General features: G+C 40.4%; 1 protein-coding gene across 4 annotated transcripts in view; it reads right to left on the reverse strand.

Annotated features, from left to right (window-relative positions):
- The window catches only part of CKAP5 (cytoskeleton associated protein 5), a 106,914-nt gene extending 90,788 nt beyond the window's left edge, over positions 1-16,126 (reverse strand). For 2 of the 4 annotated variants that reach the window (XM_029207985.1, XM_029207984.1), the window contains exon 1: positions 16,039-16,097. The gene's annotated coding sequence lies outside the window, so the exon portion shown is untranslated. Of the gene's footprint in view, positions 1-9,354; positions 9,399-16,038 lie in introns of those variants that run through there. The other 2 variants (XM_029207980.1, XM_029207982.1) reach the window with 2 other exon arrangements.
- Between the last annotated feature and the right edge of the window lie 2,001 nt (positions 16,127-18,127).

Genomic DNA, 18,127 nt, shown 5'->3' on the forward strand with positions numbered 1-18,127 from the left:
TAAGATTCCATATATCAGAAAATAATCTATAGATTCAACACAATCTCTCTCAAAATCCCAACAGCATTTTTTTTGTAGAAATAGAAAAATTAATCCTAAAATTCATATGGAATCTCAAAGGACCCTGAATAGTCAAAACACTTTTGAAAAAAAAATGTTGCAGGGCTCTCTTCTTGATTCCAAAACACATTAAAAAGCCACAATGATCAAAACAGTGTGGTAGTGGCATAAAGACAAACAGACCAATGGAACAGAATAGAGAACCCAAAAATAATCTCTTGCGTTTAGGGTAAAATGATCTATGACAAGGGTGCCAAGACCATTCAAAGGGGAAAGGATGGTCTCTTCAACAAATGGTGACTGGAAAAACTGGATAGCGACATGAAAAAGAGTGAAGTTGGACGTTTACCTTACACCATACATAAAAATTAATAGGACAATGGGGACTATATCAAACTTAAAAACTTTTGTGTATCAAAGGACACAATAAACAGAGTAAAAAGATAACCTACAGAAGGGAAGAAAATATTTATAAATCATTTATCTGATAAGGGGTTAATATCCAGAGAATATCAAGAACTCCCACAACAGAACCCTCCGGCACTGTTGGTGGGAATGTAAATTGATACAGCCACTACAGAGAACAGTATGGAGGTTCCTTAAAAAACTAAAAATAGAACTACCATATGACCCAGCAAACCCACTACTGGGCAAATACCCTGAGAAAACCATAATTCAAAAAGAGTCATGTACCACAATGTTCACTGCAGCATTATTTACAATAGCCAGAACATGGAAGCAACTTAAGTGTCCATCGACAGATGAATGGATAAAGAAGATGTGGCGGGGCTTCCCTGGTGGCACAGTGGTTAAGAATCTGCCTGCCAATGCAGGGGACACGGGTTCGAGCCCTGGTCTGGGAAGATCCCACATGCCATGGAGCAACTAAGCCCGTGAGCCACAACTACTGAGCCTCCGCGTCTGGAGCCTGTGCTCCACAATGGGAGAGGCTGACAGTGAGAGGCCCGTGCACCGCAATGAAGATTGGCCCGCGCACTGCGATAAGAGTGGCCCCCGCTCACCGCAACTGGAGAAAGCCCGCACACAGAAACGAAGACCCAACACAGCCAAAAATAAATAAATAAATTGGGGGGGGGGAAGATGTGGCACATATATACAATGGGATATTACTCAGCCATAAAAAGAAACGAAATTGTTATTTGTAGTGTGGTGGATGGACCTAGAGTCTGTCATACAGAGTGAAGTTAAGTCAGAAAGAGAAAAACAAATACCGTATGCTAACACATATATATAGAATCTTAAAAGAAAAATGGTCTGATGAACCTAGGGGCAGGACAGGAATAAAGACACAAACGTAGAGAACAGACTTGAGGACATGGGGAGGGGGAAGGGTAAGCTGGGACAAAGTGAGAGCGTAGCACTGACCATATACACACTACCAAATGTAAAATAGCTAGCTAGTGGGAAGCAGCTGCACGGCACAGGGAGATCAGCTCGGTGCTTTGCAACCACCTAGAGGGGTGGGATAAGGAGGGTGGGAGGGAGACACAAGAGGGAGGGGATATGGGGATATACGTATGCATATAGTTGATTCACTTTGTTATACAGCAGAAACTAACACAACATGTAAAACAATTATACTCCAATAAAGATGTTAAGAAAAAGAACTCCCAAAACAACAAAACTCCAAATAACCCAATTAAAAATGGGCAAAAGACTTGAATAGACGTTTCTACAAAGATGATATACAAATGGCCAACAATCATAGGAAAAGATGCTCAACATCACTAATCATCAGAGCAACGCAAGTCAAAACCACAATGAGATATCCCTCACACCCATTAGAATGGTTACTATCAAATAAACAAACCAATTTAAAAAAAAAACAGAAAATAACAAACGTTGGCAAGAATGTAGAGAAATTGCAACACTTGTACACTGTTGGTGGGATTGTAAAAATGGTGCAACTGCTATGGAAAACAATATGGAGTAACCTCAAAAACAGTAAAAATAGAATACCATATTACCATATGATCCAGCAATTCCACTTCTAAGTGTATGTATGAGTGTGTGTGTATATATATCCAAAAGAGTTGAAAGCTGGGGCTCAGATTTGTACATCCATGTTCAAAGCAGCAGAAGCAACCCAAATGTCCACAGAAGAATGAATGAATGGATAAGCAAAATGTGGTAAATACATACAATGGAACAGTAGTCTTAAAAAGGAAGGAAATTCGGTTACATGCTACAATATGGATAAACTTTGAGGATATCATGCTAAGTGAAATAAGCAAGTCACAAAAAGACAAATATTATACGATTCCACTTACATGAGGTATCTAAACTATTAAATTAGCAACAGAAAGTAGAATGGTGGTTATTAGGGGCTGGGGGAAGGAGGAAAAGGAAAGTTGTTTAATGGGTATAGTGTATCAGATTTGCAAGATGAAAAAGTTTTTGAGATGTGTTTCACCACAATGTGAATGTAGTTAATTTAAAATGATTACGATAGTAATTATTTTGTTACATGCTTTTTTTTTTAAGCTGCAATTTAAAAAAAAGTAAGATACTTGTCTATTCAATAAAATGCTCTATAGGTATTTAAAGAAAAAAAAAGACAAAGAAGACTAAAGAAGATATTTAAATACTGATGCGGAAGAAATCTATTATTAAGTTTTAAAAAGAAATTTGGAGATAGCCTATGAAGTCTAATTCCTTTTTTTGTGTTTAGTAAAAATAAAAAAGAGGGTCATACACACTGGTGGTAGGCTGATAATGACCCCCAAAGATATTGGGCTGTAATCCCTGAAAACTTTAAATGTTTTATGTGGAAAAAGGGTCTTTGCAGATGTGATTAAATTAAGGATATTGAGATGGGGAGATCATCCTGGATTATCTGGGTGAGCCCTGAATGCAATCACATGTATCCTTATAAGAGGGTAACAGAGGGAAATTTGACACACACAGACGAGAAGGCGATGTGAAGATGGAGAAGAGCAAGATCAGAAGAGGCTGGAGTGATGCAACACAAGCCAAGGGATACCAAGAGACGCCAGAAGCTGAAGAGACAAGGAAGCGGTGCTTCCCCAGGGCCTCTGGAGAAGCATGGCTTTGCCTCAATATTAGCCTCCAGTAAGACTCACCCTAAATTTAAAAAAAAATTCTTATTGAAATATTGTTGATTTACAATGTTGTGGTAGTTTCAGGCGTGCAGCAAAGTGATTCAGATACACACACACACATATGTGTGTATTTTAAGATTCTTTTCCATTATAGGTTATTACAAGATACTGAGTGTAGTTCCCTGTGCAGTAGGTCCTTGTTGGTTATCTCTTTTATATATACAGTAGTGTGTATATTTTAATCCTAAACTCCTACTCACCCTAAATTTTGGGCTCTGGACTCCAGAAATGTGAGAGAAAAAATTACTGTTGTTTTAAGCCACCAAATTTGTGGTCATTTGTTTCAGCAGTCATAGAAAACTAATACAACATTGTACATGTTTGAAAGCACATAAAACTTTTCTGGATGGATCCATAGAAAACTTAACTATGATCACTTTAAAAGAGTAGCTAAAGGGACTAGCTAAAGAATTTTTACTTCTCACTTTAATACCTAGCCATGTCTTTTTTCTTTTTTTTTTTTTTTTTTTCAGTACTGCTGTGGCCTCTCTCGTTGCGGAGCACAGGCTCCGGACGCGCAGGCTCAGCGGCCATGGCTCACGGGCCCAGCCGCTCCGCGGCATGTGGGATCCTCCCAGACCGGGGCACGAACCCGTGTCCCCTGCATCGGCAGGTGGACTCTCAACCACTGCGCCACCAGGGAAGCCCTCTTTTTTCTTTTTTAAACAACAAGTTTCAATATTTTCTATCATAATGTTTTTAAAAGCTCTAAAACTTTATAATTCCAGCCTGGCACCTTGAGAATGGATCTGTCTATACTCATCCCATAAGCCTCAATTCTTCCCCTTAACATTTTTTCGACACCATATCTCCTTTGAAAGAAAGATCTGAATCTTTTTTTTTTTTAATAAATTTATTTTTTTATTTTTGGCTGCATTTTGTCTTCGTCACTACACACGGACTTTCCCTAGTTGTGGCGAGCAGGGGCCTACTCTTCATTGTGGAGCACGGGCTCTAGGCACATGGGCTTCAGTAGTTGTGGCAGCAGCTGTGGCTCATGGGCTCTAGAGCACAAGCTCAGTAGTTGTGGCGCATGGGCTTAGTTGCTCCATGGCATGTGAGATCTTCCCAGACCAGGGCTCGAACCCGTGTCCCCTGCATTGGCAGGAGGCTTCTTCACCACTGAACCACCAGGGAAGCCCCCTGAATCTTATTTATTACCCCAGCATCCAGCAGAGTGCTTCGTCCTCTAACACATAATTCCTAAAATAGCACAATTTCATCAAATCATAGAAGTCTTAAATATACAATAAATGTGTTCTTTGAGTTTATAAATAAAATATTGTATGTTAAATGCGTATTTCAAATGTGAAAGGGAAACATGATATATTTAATGGAATTCTAAAGTAAACCCACTTTCAAAGTGAAAAATTATTAAGTAATAGATTTCAAAAAATTTATAAGATTTTTGTCACTTTTTTTTAGTACCTATTTTTTGATTATAAAATCCATTAAAAGAGGGAAATTTTAAGTTTAGAATCATTTGGTAAAGTCATGGCAGAACAGTTGCTTGTAATAAATCTTATTACAGAGCACTCCAGTCAAAATTAAATTCAATCTAAATTGTCGTGTTGGGCGCTGGAGTTAGATCTGAGTTCTAAAGCTTGCTTTGTCACACACTAGCTGAGCCTCAGTTTCATTATCTGTCGTAACAGTACCATCTTCATGTGGTTCCTTATTTAATACACACTTCTGGAGCATTCATTATGTGCCAGGCACTATTCTAAGCACTTCACATATACTAACTCATTTAATTCTCATAACTCTGAGATTGATATTAGCCCCATTTTACAGACAAGAAAACTGAGGCACAGAGGTTAACTAACTTGCCTAAGGTGATTCAACTAACTGTAATGGTGAACTGTTGAAGTGAAAATGAGATTTCTGCTTTATACCTGTTAAGAATCCCCGCAAATACCCATATTATCCCCCTGTCCCACAGGTACACTTAGTATGTAGCTAAGTACCTAATACAGAGTAGCATCTCATGATCTGACACTATTCTGTATTAGGCACTTATCTACTTACTGAGTATGGGAAGTGAAATACAGTAGCCCAGGGGCAATACTATGAGGGTGTAACAGAGGCACTTAATCTGGACTGGAGGGTCAGGAAAGGTCTCCTTGAGAAAGTGATATTTAGGCTGAGAACTAAAGGAAATTAATACGGATTAGCCAGGCATAGGCATAATGACTAGATTTAATAAGAGAATGTTTCAGGCATGTGTGTGAAAAGCCTGAAAGAGCTAGGCAAGATAAAGAACAGAACTGCAACTCATGTGGCCAAAACAGGAGTTGAGAGAAAGGGCAGACTGAAAAGGGCCAGATCATACAAAGCCAGTGACTTTATGCAAGGAAGTAGTACTAACAGATGGCACAGAAACATCAAGCACTCAAGAAACAGTGGCTATCCTTGTGTTATTATTATAAGCATCATCCCAGAGTTATCTAGAGATTTTAGAAAGACTTCAGACTTAACCAAACCCACATTTCAGTCCTCTGGTTCAAGAAAGGCCTAAGTTAGCTTAGAGCTCTTGGGACCAAGTAAGGCAAGTCTACTCTGATCTAAAACAAACCATTTCATTGGGTGTATAAGCAATCTATTCCTTTTTATCCTATAGAAAGCAAATTTACTACTAGTTAAACAAGTAAATGTCGTTTTATAATACTCAAGGGGACTGTCCATATTTTGTTTGGAGGAATCCCCCATATTAAACATAGCTCAAAATAAGTGGGCAGTCCTCTAAAGCATAAAAAAACTGTTTTCCCTTACTGCCCAGAGATTTCTGATATGGGATCTGGTCTTTACTCCCAAATGAAGAACTCATGCTAGTTCTAGACTAGGGGTTTTTCATGAGACTTTCTTTTTTAAAAGGAATGTTATCACATAAGAAAAAGGACCAGAAGAAAAGTGTGTAATTAGAGTACTGAAAAAAATTCCTAAAATCTAAAAATGAGAGACTTCATATTTTAAGTGAATAAGGACATGAAATGATTTTAAAAAAACACTGCAAATAAATACATAAAAGAAGTAAAACAGCAAAACAAATTAGAGAAAGAAATGTTCTAGACAGCCAAGTTTGCCAGGTATCAGAGGTTTACCCCTGAAACACCAATTATTATTATTATTATTTTTTGCAATATGCAGGCCTCTCACTGTTGTGGCCTCTCCCGTTGCGAAGCACAGGCTCCGGACGCGCAGGCTCAGCGGCCATGGCTCACGGGCCCAGCCGCTCCACGCCATACGGGATCTTCCCGGACCGGGGCACGAAACTGCGTTCCCTGCATCGACAGGCGGGCTCTAAACCACTGCGTCACCAGGGAAGTCCCAACATCAATTATTTTATGTAACTTTTTTCCATGTAAAATAAATCTAAGAAAGTACATAAGCCTCCCAGTCTTCTTAAACAAAGTAGACTGATAATTATTTAAACTTTTCAGGATAATCCATTTGAGCAATCAATGTAGCAAAACCCTCAAGATGTACTGCCAAAGAGGTATGAGGGACTCTTGCATCAAAACCAAATGGTTCCAATATGGCTTTTTTGAATTTTAATGTTTTACGTTTTGTAGCTTTGCTTCCTCAAACTTTGTGATCAAACTAACACTTTAGCTTAGAGCAGTGCTGCCTAATTTTAGCTCTTGATTTAAAGACCCAAGCAGGGGGACTTCCCTGGTTGCACAGTGGTTAAGAATCCGCCTGCCAATGCAGGGGACATGGGTTCGAGCCCTGGTCCGGGAAGATCCCACGTGCTGCGGAGCAACTAAGCCCATGTGCCACAACTAACGAGCCTGCGTGCTGCAACTACTGAAGCCCGCGAGCCTAGAGCCTGTGCTCCGCAACAAGAGAAGCCACCACAATGAGAATTCCACATGCCGCAACCAGAGAAAGCCTGCACACAGCAACGAAGACCCAATGCAGCCAAAAATGAAAGGAAGGAAGGAAGGAAGGAAGGAAGGAAGGAAAGAGAAAGAAAGAGAGAAAGAGACAGAGAGAGAGAGGGAAAGAAAGAAAGAAAGAGAAAAAGAAAGAAAGAAAGAAAGAACCAAGCAGAGTGAAACTGTGCATAAAGAGGGAGTAGGATCTACTTGAAGGAAGTCAATAAAATTTAGACTGCAGAAAATACTTTTTTGGTTTATTTCCTGGTATTTAACTTGCAGATAAATAAAACACTACTTTTAAGTCTATGCTTGAAAAAAGAAAAAAGGCAACTGCATTAAATGAATGAATTTTATTTCAAGAAATACTTGAGACTACTCAACTTTTTTCTCATCTTTATAGAAAGAATTTAAGTCGCTTTAATTAATAACCTCTAAAGGACTTCCCTGGTGGCACAGTGGTTAAGAATTGCCTGCCAGGGGCTTCCCTGGTGGCACAGTGGTTGAGAGTCCGCCTGCTGATGCAGGGGAGGCGGGTTCGTGCCCCGGTCCGGTAAGATCCCACATGCCGCGGAGCAGCTGGGCCCGTGAGCCATGGCCGCTGAGCTTGCACGGCCGGAGCCTGGGAGGCCACAACAGTGAGAGACCCGCGTACAGCAAAAAAAAAAAAAAAAAAAAAAAGAATCGCCTGCCAATGCAGGGGACACGGGTTCAATCCCTGGTCCGGGAAGACCCCACATGCCACAGAGCAATTAAGGCTGTGCGCCACAACTATTGAACCTGAGCTCTAGAGCCCGCGAGGCACAACTATTGAGCCCGTGTGCCACAACTACTGAAGCCCATGCACCTAGAGCCCGTGCTCTGCAACAAGAGAAGCCATCGCAATGAGAAGCCCGCGCACCGCAAGGAGGAGCCCCCGCTTGCCGCAACTAGAGAAAGCCTGTGTGCAGCAACAAAGACCCAGTGCAGCCAAAAATAAATAAATAAATAAATTTATTTTTAAAAAATTTAAAAATAACCTCTAAGAAATATAATCAAGATATCAAAGAATTAGGTTTCTAATCTCTTCATAAAATAATAAAAATTATGTCTGAAGAGACAGGAGGTCACCAAGGCATATCTGACATCGTATCTATGCCAAAAATGTCTGGCCATTCCAACTGAGTCAGAATTTACTTTGAATGCATCTCTGAACAAAGATCATATTCTAGGAATAAACAATTGCTGTTACCAAGTAAGGGAAAACAATGTTTTCTGTGGTACTTAAAAAGAGTTATGGGGGACTTCACTGGTGGCGCAGTGGTTAAGAATCCACCTGCCAGTGAAGGGGACAGGGGTTCAAGCCCTTGTCCAGGAAGACCCCACGTGCTGCGGAGCAACTGAGCCCGTGTGCCACAACTACTGAGCCTGCGCTCTAGAGCCCGTGAGCAACAACTACTGAAGCCCGTATGCCTAGAGCCCGTGCTCCACAACAAGAGAAGCCACCGCAGTGAGAAGCCCGCACACCGCAACAAAAAGTAGCCCCTGCTTGCCACAACTAGAGAAAGCCCACACGCAGCAATAAAGATCCAACGCAGCCAAAAATAAATAAATGAATAAATTTATTAAAAATTAAACAAAAAGAGTTATTGGGAGAGAAGACAGACCTCAGTAAAAAGCATACCACAAAGAGGACATGTGTTTGGGACATAAGTTTCCTCTGAAAGTTGGTGAGACCTGTATGAATTCATGTTTAGCTTAATGTAAATACAGATGGAAATATATAAAACAACTGTATGTATATGCATATAAATGACTTAGTATACATACATACCTACCTCTGTTTCCTGAGAGGGCCTACGAACAAATGACACCCTAGCAATAAGCACACCTACTATCCAGATCTCGGCTTCTAAATACCACTGTCCCATAAAAGGAACCACAGCTGATTCTAGGGCTGGGACAGGGAAAATATAAGATGGGTCTGGAGCATCTTGTTGTACAGAAAGGAAATGCTCAAAAAGAAAAAAAGGATAGGAGCATGTCAAAGGAACACAGGAGGAGCCAACCTGAAAGCTGCAACAATTTGAGCAAAAATAAATAACAAATAATCAGTTTTTAAAACAGATATTCATACTGATATAGATAAATGGTTAGACAGAAAAATAAATGGGGGAGAACAGACAAATCTTCATTACAAATTTCCAAATAATCTATGTAGATACTCTTCCTTTCAAGAAGTAGAATTTAAGCCCCCCACCCACTTTGAGGATGGGCTAGACTCAGTCACTCACCTCCAAAGAATAGGCATAGGGACTTCCCTGGTGGTCCAGTGGTTAAGGCTCTGTGCTTCCACTGAAGAGGGCACAGGTTTGATTCCTGGTTGGGGAACTAAGATCCTGCATGCTGCATGGTGTGACCAAAAATAAATAAGTAAACAACAACAACAAAACTTAAAAAAAAAAAAGAATAAGTATAGAAAGGGAAAAATACTACTACTTAACCTGGCAAACACTACCATAACCAAGTGTTCAAGGTTAACATCATCAGTGATGTCATGTGGATAGCGCGTATTTCCTGATAGGAAATGATAGTATTCTGTAACATTCTTTCCAAAAACACATAACCCTTGTCTAATAATGAAAAAAAATCAGACACACCCTAAGGAAGAACATTCCAGAAAATAACTGACTAGTACTCAAAATTGTCAAGACCATGAAGACAAGGAAAGACTGAGAAACTGTCAAAAGACCAGAGGAGACTCAGAGGGATGACAAGTAAAGGCAACAGATTACCCTGCATTGGATCCTGAAACAGAAAAGTGATATAAATAGAAAACTACAGCTATCCCAACAAAATCTGGAGTTCAGTTAAAACTAATGCATCAATGTTGGTTTCTTCATTTTGACAAATGTATCATGTAAGATGTTAACAACAGAGGACACTGGGTGAGAGGTATATAGAATTCTATATCTTTGCAACTTTTCTGTAAATTGAAAATTATTACAAAATAAAAAGGTTATTTTTTAAGTTTCCTCTAAAAAAAAAACAAAACCCTATTATTTATCTTCAAAAAAGTCATGTCTTGAAAAACAAAATTTTAAAAAAGTGGGAGGGCTTCCCTGGTGGCACAGTGGTTAAGAATCCGCCTGCCAATGCAGGGGACACGGGTTCGAGCCCTGGTCTGGGAAGATCTCACATGCCACAGAGCAACTAAGCCCGTGCACCACAACTACTGAGCCAGCACTCTAGAGCCCACGAGCCACAACTACTGAGCCCGCATGCCACAACTACTAAAGCCTGCGTGCCTAGAGCCTGTGCTACGCGACAAGAGAATCCACAGCGATGAGAAGCCTGCGCACTGCAACGAAGAGGAGCCCCCGCTCGCCGCCACTAGAGAAAGCCCGTGTGTAGCAATGAAGACCTAACACAGCCAAAAATAAATAATAAATAAATAAATAAATTCTTAAAAAAAAAAAAAACCCTAAGTCTCAGAAGCTTTCTAAATAACCTAGCTGAAAAGAAGTCAGAATTCTGAAAAAGATTCAGGAAATCTCTCTTAAAAAAAATGAAAAAAAGTGGGATACCTCACACCTACCAGAATGGCTAAAATCCAAAAACACTGATGAAACTAAATGCTGACAAGATGTGAAGCAAAAAGAACCCTCATTCACTGCTGGTGGGAATACAAAATGGTACAGCCACTTTTGAAGAGAGTTTGGCAGTTTCTTACAAAGCTGAACATTGTCTCACCATATGATCCAGCAATCACACTTGTAGGTATTTACCCAGTGGAACTAAAAATTTATGTCCACACACACAAAAATGTTTATAGCAGCTTTGTTCATAATTGTCAAAAACTAGAAATGACCTACATATCCTTCAATTAGGTGAATGGATAAACAAACTGTGGTACATCCATACAATGAAATCTTATTCAGCAATAAAAAAGAAATGAGCTATCAAGCCAAGAAAAGACATGGAAGAACCTTACATAGATACTCCTAAGTGAAAGAAGCCAGTCTGAAAAGGGTACATAGTGTATGATCCAATTATATTACATTCTGGAAGAGGAAAAAACTATGGAGACAGTAAAAAGATTAGTGGTTGCAAGGGGGTGGGCAAGGGAGAAAAGAATGAATAGGTGAATTACAGGAGATTTTTAGGGCAGTGAAACTATTCTTTACGATACTGTAATGGTGGATAAATAACATTATGAATGTCAAAACCTACAGAAGTTTACAACATAAAGAGTAAACTTTAATGCATGCTAATTTTAAAAAGTCACTTAGGAGATTGGGGATCCCATAAAAGAATGCAGACTTGTGACAAGAGAATCTAACTATCTTACAAATGTGTGAAACCACCTCACTGAAGTGGGTGGGGAAAAAGAATTGACCTAGGTAACTTCAGAAATGAATGGAGTCTGAAAACTAAAGGCAAAAGGAACTGCGTATAAGCACTGTACTTCTAGTTAATAAAGTTTCCTATGGGAGTGTGAATTAACGATTCAGATATTGCTATACATGCATACTGGAACTGAACAATTAAGTAAATGGATGATGGAAGCCAAGTTTCTCACTGTTGAAGTGGAAATTCAGATCAACAAGGGGGAGGAGGCTAGAATGATCTGTAGGGTAATGGATTAGACTTGGAGATATCAGTAAGAACTCATATTTAACTTAACATAGATACAGATGGTGACATATAGAAATATCTATAGATGTGTCTATATACACCAGTTAACATATACGTCTATATTTCTTTGTTCTGTTAGCTGAGAGGGCCCCAAAAAAATGACACCCCAGTAGCAATGAGAACACTTACTGCCCAGATCTTGGTTTTTATTACCATTCTCCAGTAAAAGGTGCCAGGGCTTCTTGGAGAAATGGCTAATTCTAGAACTGTGACACGAAATATACAAGATGAGCCTAGAGCACCTTATAGTGCCAGAAAGTAGGGAAGTGCTCAAATATAATTAAATAAAAACAGCACGCGCGCACACACACACACACACAAACACATGCACACAGATGTGGGAATGTTAAAGGGGCACAGGAGTCAACAGAAAGAACTCTCAATGGATAAAGCTGGAACAATTTCAGCAACAAAATAAAGTAGTATTGGACTATAACTCAAAGTATAAAATATCCTTCAGTTCATACTGATATAAATGTTTGACTAATTAAATTAATAAATGGGGAGAGAGAGACAAATGTCCCATGCAGAAGAAATTCAAATAAATTATGTAGATATTCCACCCCAAGTACAGGGAGCACAACTCCTCTCTCCGTAAGTGAGCTGTACATAATTACTTCCTTCCAAAGAGCACAGTATTTAAAGAGTAAAGAAACCTGACAAACACTACTTCAGCCATATGATCAAATCAATATCAACAGTCACAAATCATGTTGATGTGATGAATATGGCATTCTCTCTGTGATCTTCCACCCGAAAACTCATAACCCCAGTCTAATCATGAGAAAAACATCAGATAAATTCCAATACAGGAACATTCCACTATACCTGACCAGTACCCCTAAAAACTTCTACAGATTTGAAAGTTTTTAAAAATAGGGGGGAAAAAAAGTGGGAGGGGGAAGCCAGATCTGCCTTCTCTGCCAGTCAACACAAACAAAAAGCTATCATTTTTCCATGATTCTTAGTTGAAGACTTTCCAAATTAATCTGCTAAGATATTGCTCACATCCAAAGACACTGTAACACAGCCAACTGGTTAGTTATATATTGTCCTTATCACTTCATTACATGGAGAAAACTATGCCAGTTTTGGCCAACTTTGTTCAGCAAATATTTTCTGACCACCTTATTTGACCCAAGCACTGCTTGAGTCATTGAGGTAACCTCACAGATGAAAAAAAAAAAAAACCCCAAAAACCTATGCTCCCCTGCTCTGCTTTCATTTCTGTGAGGAAATCAGACAATATACAAGGAAACAATAAATGGCCTATCATATAGCAATAAACACTATGAAGTTTAAAAAAAAAAAGAAAGTGAGGTAAACATGACCAAGAGGGCTACTCTAATTGGAGCTTAGAAAACGCCTCTTTAAGGACATGACCTTTGAGTTGCAAACTGAGTGAAGCCTATATACAAAGACAGGCTTGAGGTAGGGGTAGAGCAGGTGGGAAGTCCCAGGCAGAGAGAACAAACACAAAGGCCAAAAAGAAATTAAGTTTAGGACTTCCCTGGTGGCGCAGTGGTTGGGAGTCCGCCTGCCAATGCACGGTACACAGCTTCGAGCCCTACTCCGGGAAGATCCCACATGCTACGGAGCAACTAAGCCTGTGCACCACAACTACTGAGCCTGCAAGCCACACTACTGAGCCCATGTGCCACAACTACTGAAGCCTGCGCGCCTAGAGCCGGTACTCCACAACGAGAGAAGCCACCGCCATGAGAAGCCCGCACACCGCAACGAAGAGTAGCCCCCCGTTCACCACAAATAGAGAAAGCCCACGCGCAGCAACGAAGACCTAACACAGCCAAAAATAAATAAAATTAATTAATTAAAAAAAAGAATAAGTTTAATGTGTTTGAGATAAACAAGTAGTCAAGGCAACTGCCCTGACAGAAAAAAGCTAAGTAACATATTCTGAACTCTACAGGTAATATGCATTTAAAATTAATTAAAATTTTTAAAAAAATCTCAAACCTCTCCAACATTGATCACCAGGAATCCATCAATCATAATGAGATCCAGATCTCAATTTTATGCCCCCACTTAGTCCCCCTCCCACTGTCACAGCTGTCCATCTCCCATATGGTAAATACTGTATTTTGAACTGCTCCACCTTCCCTCTAAAACCCACCATGCCTATGGTTCATATTTCATTATGTCTGTGACAGAAGTTTAAAAAAGGAGGGGGTGAGGGGAGATTCTACCCAGAAAATGATCCTGAATTCTCCCTAACAGATCTCATTACTTCACATAGAACAACCAGAGGTTACGAGCAAAGGCCCTGAAGACACACTAACTTGGGTTCAAACTGAGGTTCTATCAGTTGTATGATTTTGAGCAAGCTGCGTAACCTTTCTAAGGCTCAGTTTCCTCATCTGTAAAAAGTTGTGAGAATAAAAAAAGATAAAACGTGGCACCTAGTGAATATTCAATAAATGTTAACTAATGCTGGTAAAAGTATTTGAGCATTTATTTTGTTCAAGGACTAGAGCTAGCCAGAGGGATTATATAGAAACTACAATTTGCTACAGCAAATTGTTTGAGAGATAAAACTGTCAAACTCCCTTAGCTCAGGGGCTTTGTCTTTTTCTGGTTCACTAGTGTATTCCCAGAATCTAGAACAATGTTTAACACACGGTAGGCATCAATCTCAATATTTGTTGAATGAATGAATGAGACTCCATTAAGTCAAAGAAGCATAAAAGAGTATGGCTTTGCTCCAATATGAAGAAAAGTTTTCGTTCCTCATCAAGATTTTTAACAATAACCTAAGACACTGTTAAATGTTTATTATTTTTAATTGCCTCCCCAAAACCTAGGACAGTGTTCAAAATACTAAGGTACTCAAATTTATTGCAGTTAAAACTCTGCTGCTAAAATTAAGCTGTCTGTTAAAATTTTAAGTAATACGTTATATAGTATATTGTTAAGGAGTATCTTTGCTTGCCATTGCCTGAGTGAACAAACTTTAAAAACTTGTGTAAAATTTTTTTCTCATGAGTTTACCAACTAGGTTTAATTTATGCTGGCAAAATATATTGATTTCACCTTTCTCTATATCATTTTATAAAAACAACATTACACTTTATCCACTCACTTAAGTCCAAATCTTTTATGATTTCTTAAAAGTTTCAAAAGATTGTTAGCTTAATTTATCAGCTCTTTAGGTCAAAGAAGGACTTTTCAGGGTGATAAAAATGGAGATAGGAGGAGTTCACCTCTCTCAAAATGAGTTTTCAATTACTATAATTATGCATAAAATAAGACAGGGAGCATTTCTGGGCCACGATTTGAAGCCTTGATTCCCCTAAGAATTAAATTGGAGCCATGCATAAATTTGGGGCAAGTTCTGCAAAAACCTCTTCATCCTCTATTGATGCTGAATGAAAAACTCATTGTTAAGATTCATCAACACGAATATATTTTCTAACACACAGCAGCCACTCTGGCAACACGACTTTCACCGTTTTCTCTCCCAGAAACAAAACGCATGCATTTAAATCCAGCCCGACAATTACCACCATTGCAGGGTAGCTATCTCAACCGCCGGAGTGGTAAAAGCTAAAAAGCAAGAATCTAGTTTACCAAGCCCTCACCCTAAAGTAGCAAGGCCTGCTTCACCTACACTGCTGGCTATTGTATTGGTCCCCCAAATCTTCAGAGCTGGAAAGATACCTTAACTCTACTGACACCTTCTGAGAGAGAAAGCCAGGCGGAAGGGCGGACCGGTATGATCCGAATCGTTTAAATCGCAGCAAGCCGGTGGGGAGCCAGGTGCGCGGGCAGGGACCCAGGTGCACGGGCAGGCCCCGGTACCACTGTCCTTGTCAGGCTCTGAGACGACCAGGCCCTTCACGACCACCACAGCCCTCGGACGCTCTTACTCATTCATTCATTTAACAATTACGCGAGGGGCGCCGTAGCCGGGCCGGCTCGCAGGCCCCCGCCCCAGTACCCAAACACCCTGAGCCACCAGGCACGGCCCTGCGCCGCACGCGTCCCCAGGACGCTACCGTCCGAACCCCGTCGCGGCACGCTCTGGTCACCCAGATCCCAGCCCCGGCCTCCGCCTCACACAAGCGCCCACGCCCCTCGCCCTCCCAGCCGCGAGTCCAACGGCCTCCGCCCCGCTTCGCCGCCTCAGACCCGCCGGGTTCGTGGGGCGAGGGAGACGCGCGTCCGCGGAGGCTCCCCGCCCGGGGTTCAGGGCCGCTACGCGCGTGCGACTAGTGAACTCAAAGGCCTAGGCGGGTGGGCCAGGCCCACAGTCCACTCACCTCCGCTGGGTCAGAACCGAGGGTCTGCTCTAAGCCGTTTGAAACCGCTTGGGCCGCCGCACACCCCGCAGTGTCCTCGTTGTTTATTGGTCCTCGGCGGACCGCCCATCGCCCTTCTTATTGGTCCATTTGAAAGAACTATGGGCACGCGCCGCCCTCAGCCTTAAAGGGGCCACGCGCAGCCGTGTTTCCCTTGGAACCCGGCGCTGCTTGGTCCGGTGGGGAGAGGGGTCGCCGGAGAGAAAGATGCAGAAAACCCCGAAAAGAAGCGCGAAAGGTCTGTGGAGAGTTGTGCATCTCCGGCTGTCAGCAGGTTTGCTTTATATAATTACAGATACTTAAACTACTGTCAACACTTGGCAATTTTTTATGAGTCATTTCATTCACCAAATATTGATTGCGCAGCTAAGGGCGTGAGGAAAACCAGAGAGGCTGGATTATAGTGGAAGGAGGGTGAATGGAGCCCGGACGCTGGATTCTGGTCTTAGACCTGCTCTGAGTAAAGCACTCTTCTTAGTAAATAATCTGGAGCTTAGTTTCCTCATCTGTAAGACGGGATAATGATGTTTTCCTTTTAAACTTAGTGTGAGGATTTAATATTACTAATTGAATTTCTAGGAATGGGCTTTGAACAGTAATGCATTCTTCAAAGGCTTGATAAATCTTGTTGTTTATAAAAATGAGGGGCTTGGTTAATTTGGTCCGAAAATTCTTGTTTAGCTCTACATCCAATGTTTCTATGAAACATTGGTCCTAATTTCCAAGGAATCTGCAAACTACAGTGGTCAGAAGAATAAAACATATAGACTAGTCACTAAAATTCAAAGCAATATGAGAACAATATAAAAGAAAAGCTGTAGATGTTTAACTGAAGGGAGAAATTAGATGGGGGAGGATCTGGCAAGGGGATTTTTTTTTTTTTTTTAGGGGGATGGATTTTTAATCTGGGATTTAAAGCATATGTAGCCAAGAGACTAAGAAATGGGGAGGGGATGGGTGAAAGTAATAAAACAATTTTTTTTTAATCCATCAAACTGGCAAAGATGAAACAGTTTAACAACTTTTGGTTAGCCAAGAGTTAGAGAAATACACACTCAAACTCACTTCTTGGTAAAAGTATAATTGATACAAACTTTTAGGAGGCCAATTTAGCAGTTATTAAAATGTAAAATGTACGTAATCTCTGGCCAAGTAATGCTACTGATGGGAATTTGTCATACAGACCTATGCATGTATGGAAAGAAAAATGTACAAAGACATTCACTGCAGCACTGATTTAGAAAACAAACAAACAACAACAAACCCTGAAATTTATATGTTCATCTATAGGGAACTTATATAAATTATGGTATAATCCATTCAATAGAACACTGTGCAACTGTTAAAAAGAATGTGGTTAATCTATACATGCTGGTTAGAAAAATGCACCAACTTTCACTGAAAAGAAGGCAAATTGCAGAAAAGCATACATATATGGAATGATTTTATTATATATGGTTATAAATGTATGTATATTTGTGTGCATGCCTGAAAATGGTTAGAACATTACTGGAATTTCAAAAAACTTAATAGGGATGGGACTTGCCAGGGAGGGAAATGAATTTTTTACCACTGACATGTTAAAACAAATTTTTTTTAATAGAAGGAGCAGGGAGAATGTCTAGTATTTGGAAAAGTACAGGCAAAGGCACAGAGACAAGAAAGTACATAGTATGTTGGGAGTTGAACATGTGGGTTGATTTTAGAACAGGGTTCATGTTAGGAAGTAGTGGGACACAGATTAACAGAGAAAGTTAGGAACAGTTTTTGGAGGGTCTTGAATACTAGGGTAAGGAATTTGTACTTTATTAAAGTAGGCAGTGGGGAGCTATTGAAGGTTTCTGAGCAAGGGAGTGACAAAATCAGGATTGCACTTTAGGAAAACTAATTAGCTTGATTGTCTAATTCTAAAATGGGTTAGAGTTGAGAGCCCAGTTAGGAGTCTGATATGAGCGGTGGAAATGATGAGAACAGATTCAAGAAAGAGGGAAGGATTTGGCAACAGACTAGCTTAGGTATAAAGGTGAGGGTGGCGCCCATTTAGGGAGAT

The sequence above is a fragment of the Monodon monoceros genome, unplaced genomic scaffold, assembly GCF_005190385.1.
Source record: "Monodon monoceros isolate NGI ecotype Baffin Bay Population unplaced genomic scaffold, NGI_Narwhal_1 Super_Scaffold_7, whole genome shotgun sequence".
NCBI classification, from domain to species: Eukaryota; Metazoa; Chordata; class Mammalia; order Artiodactyla; family Monodontidae; genus Monodon; species Monodon monoceros.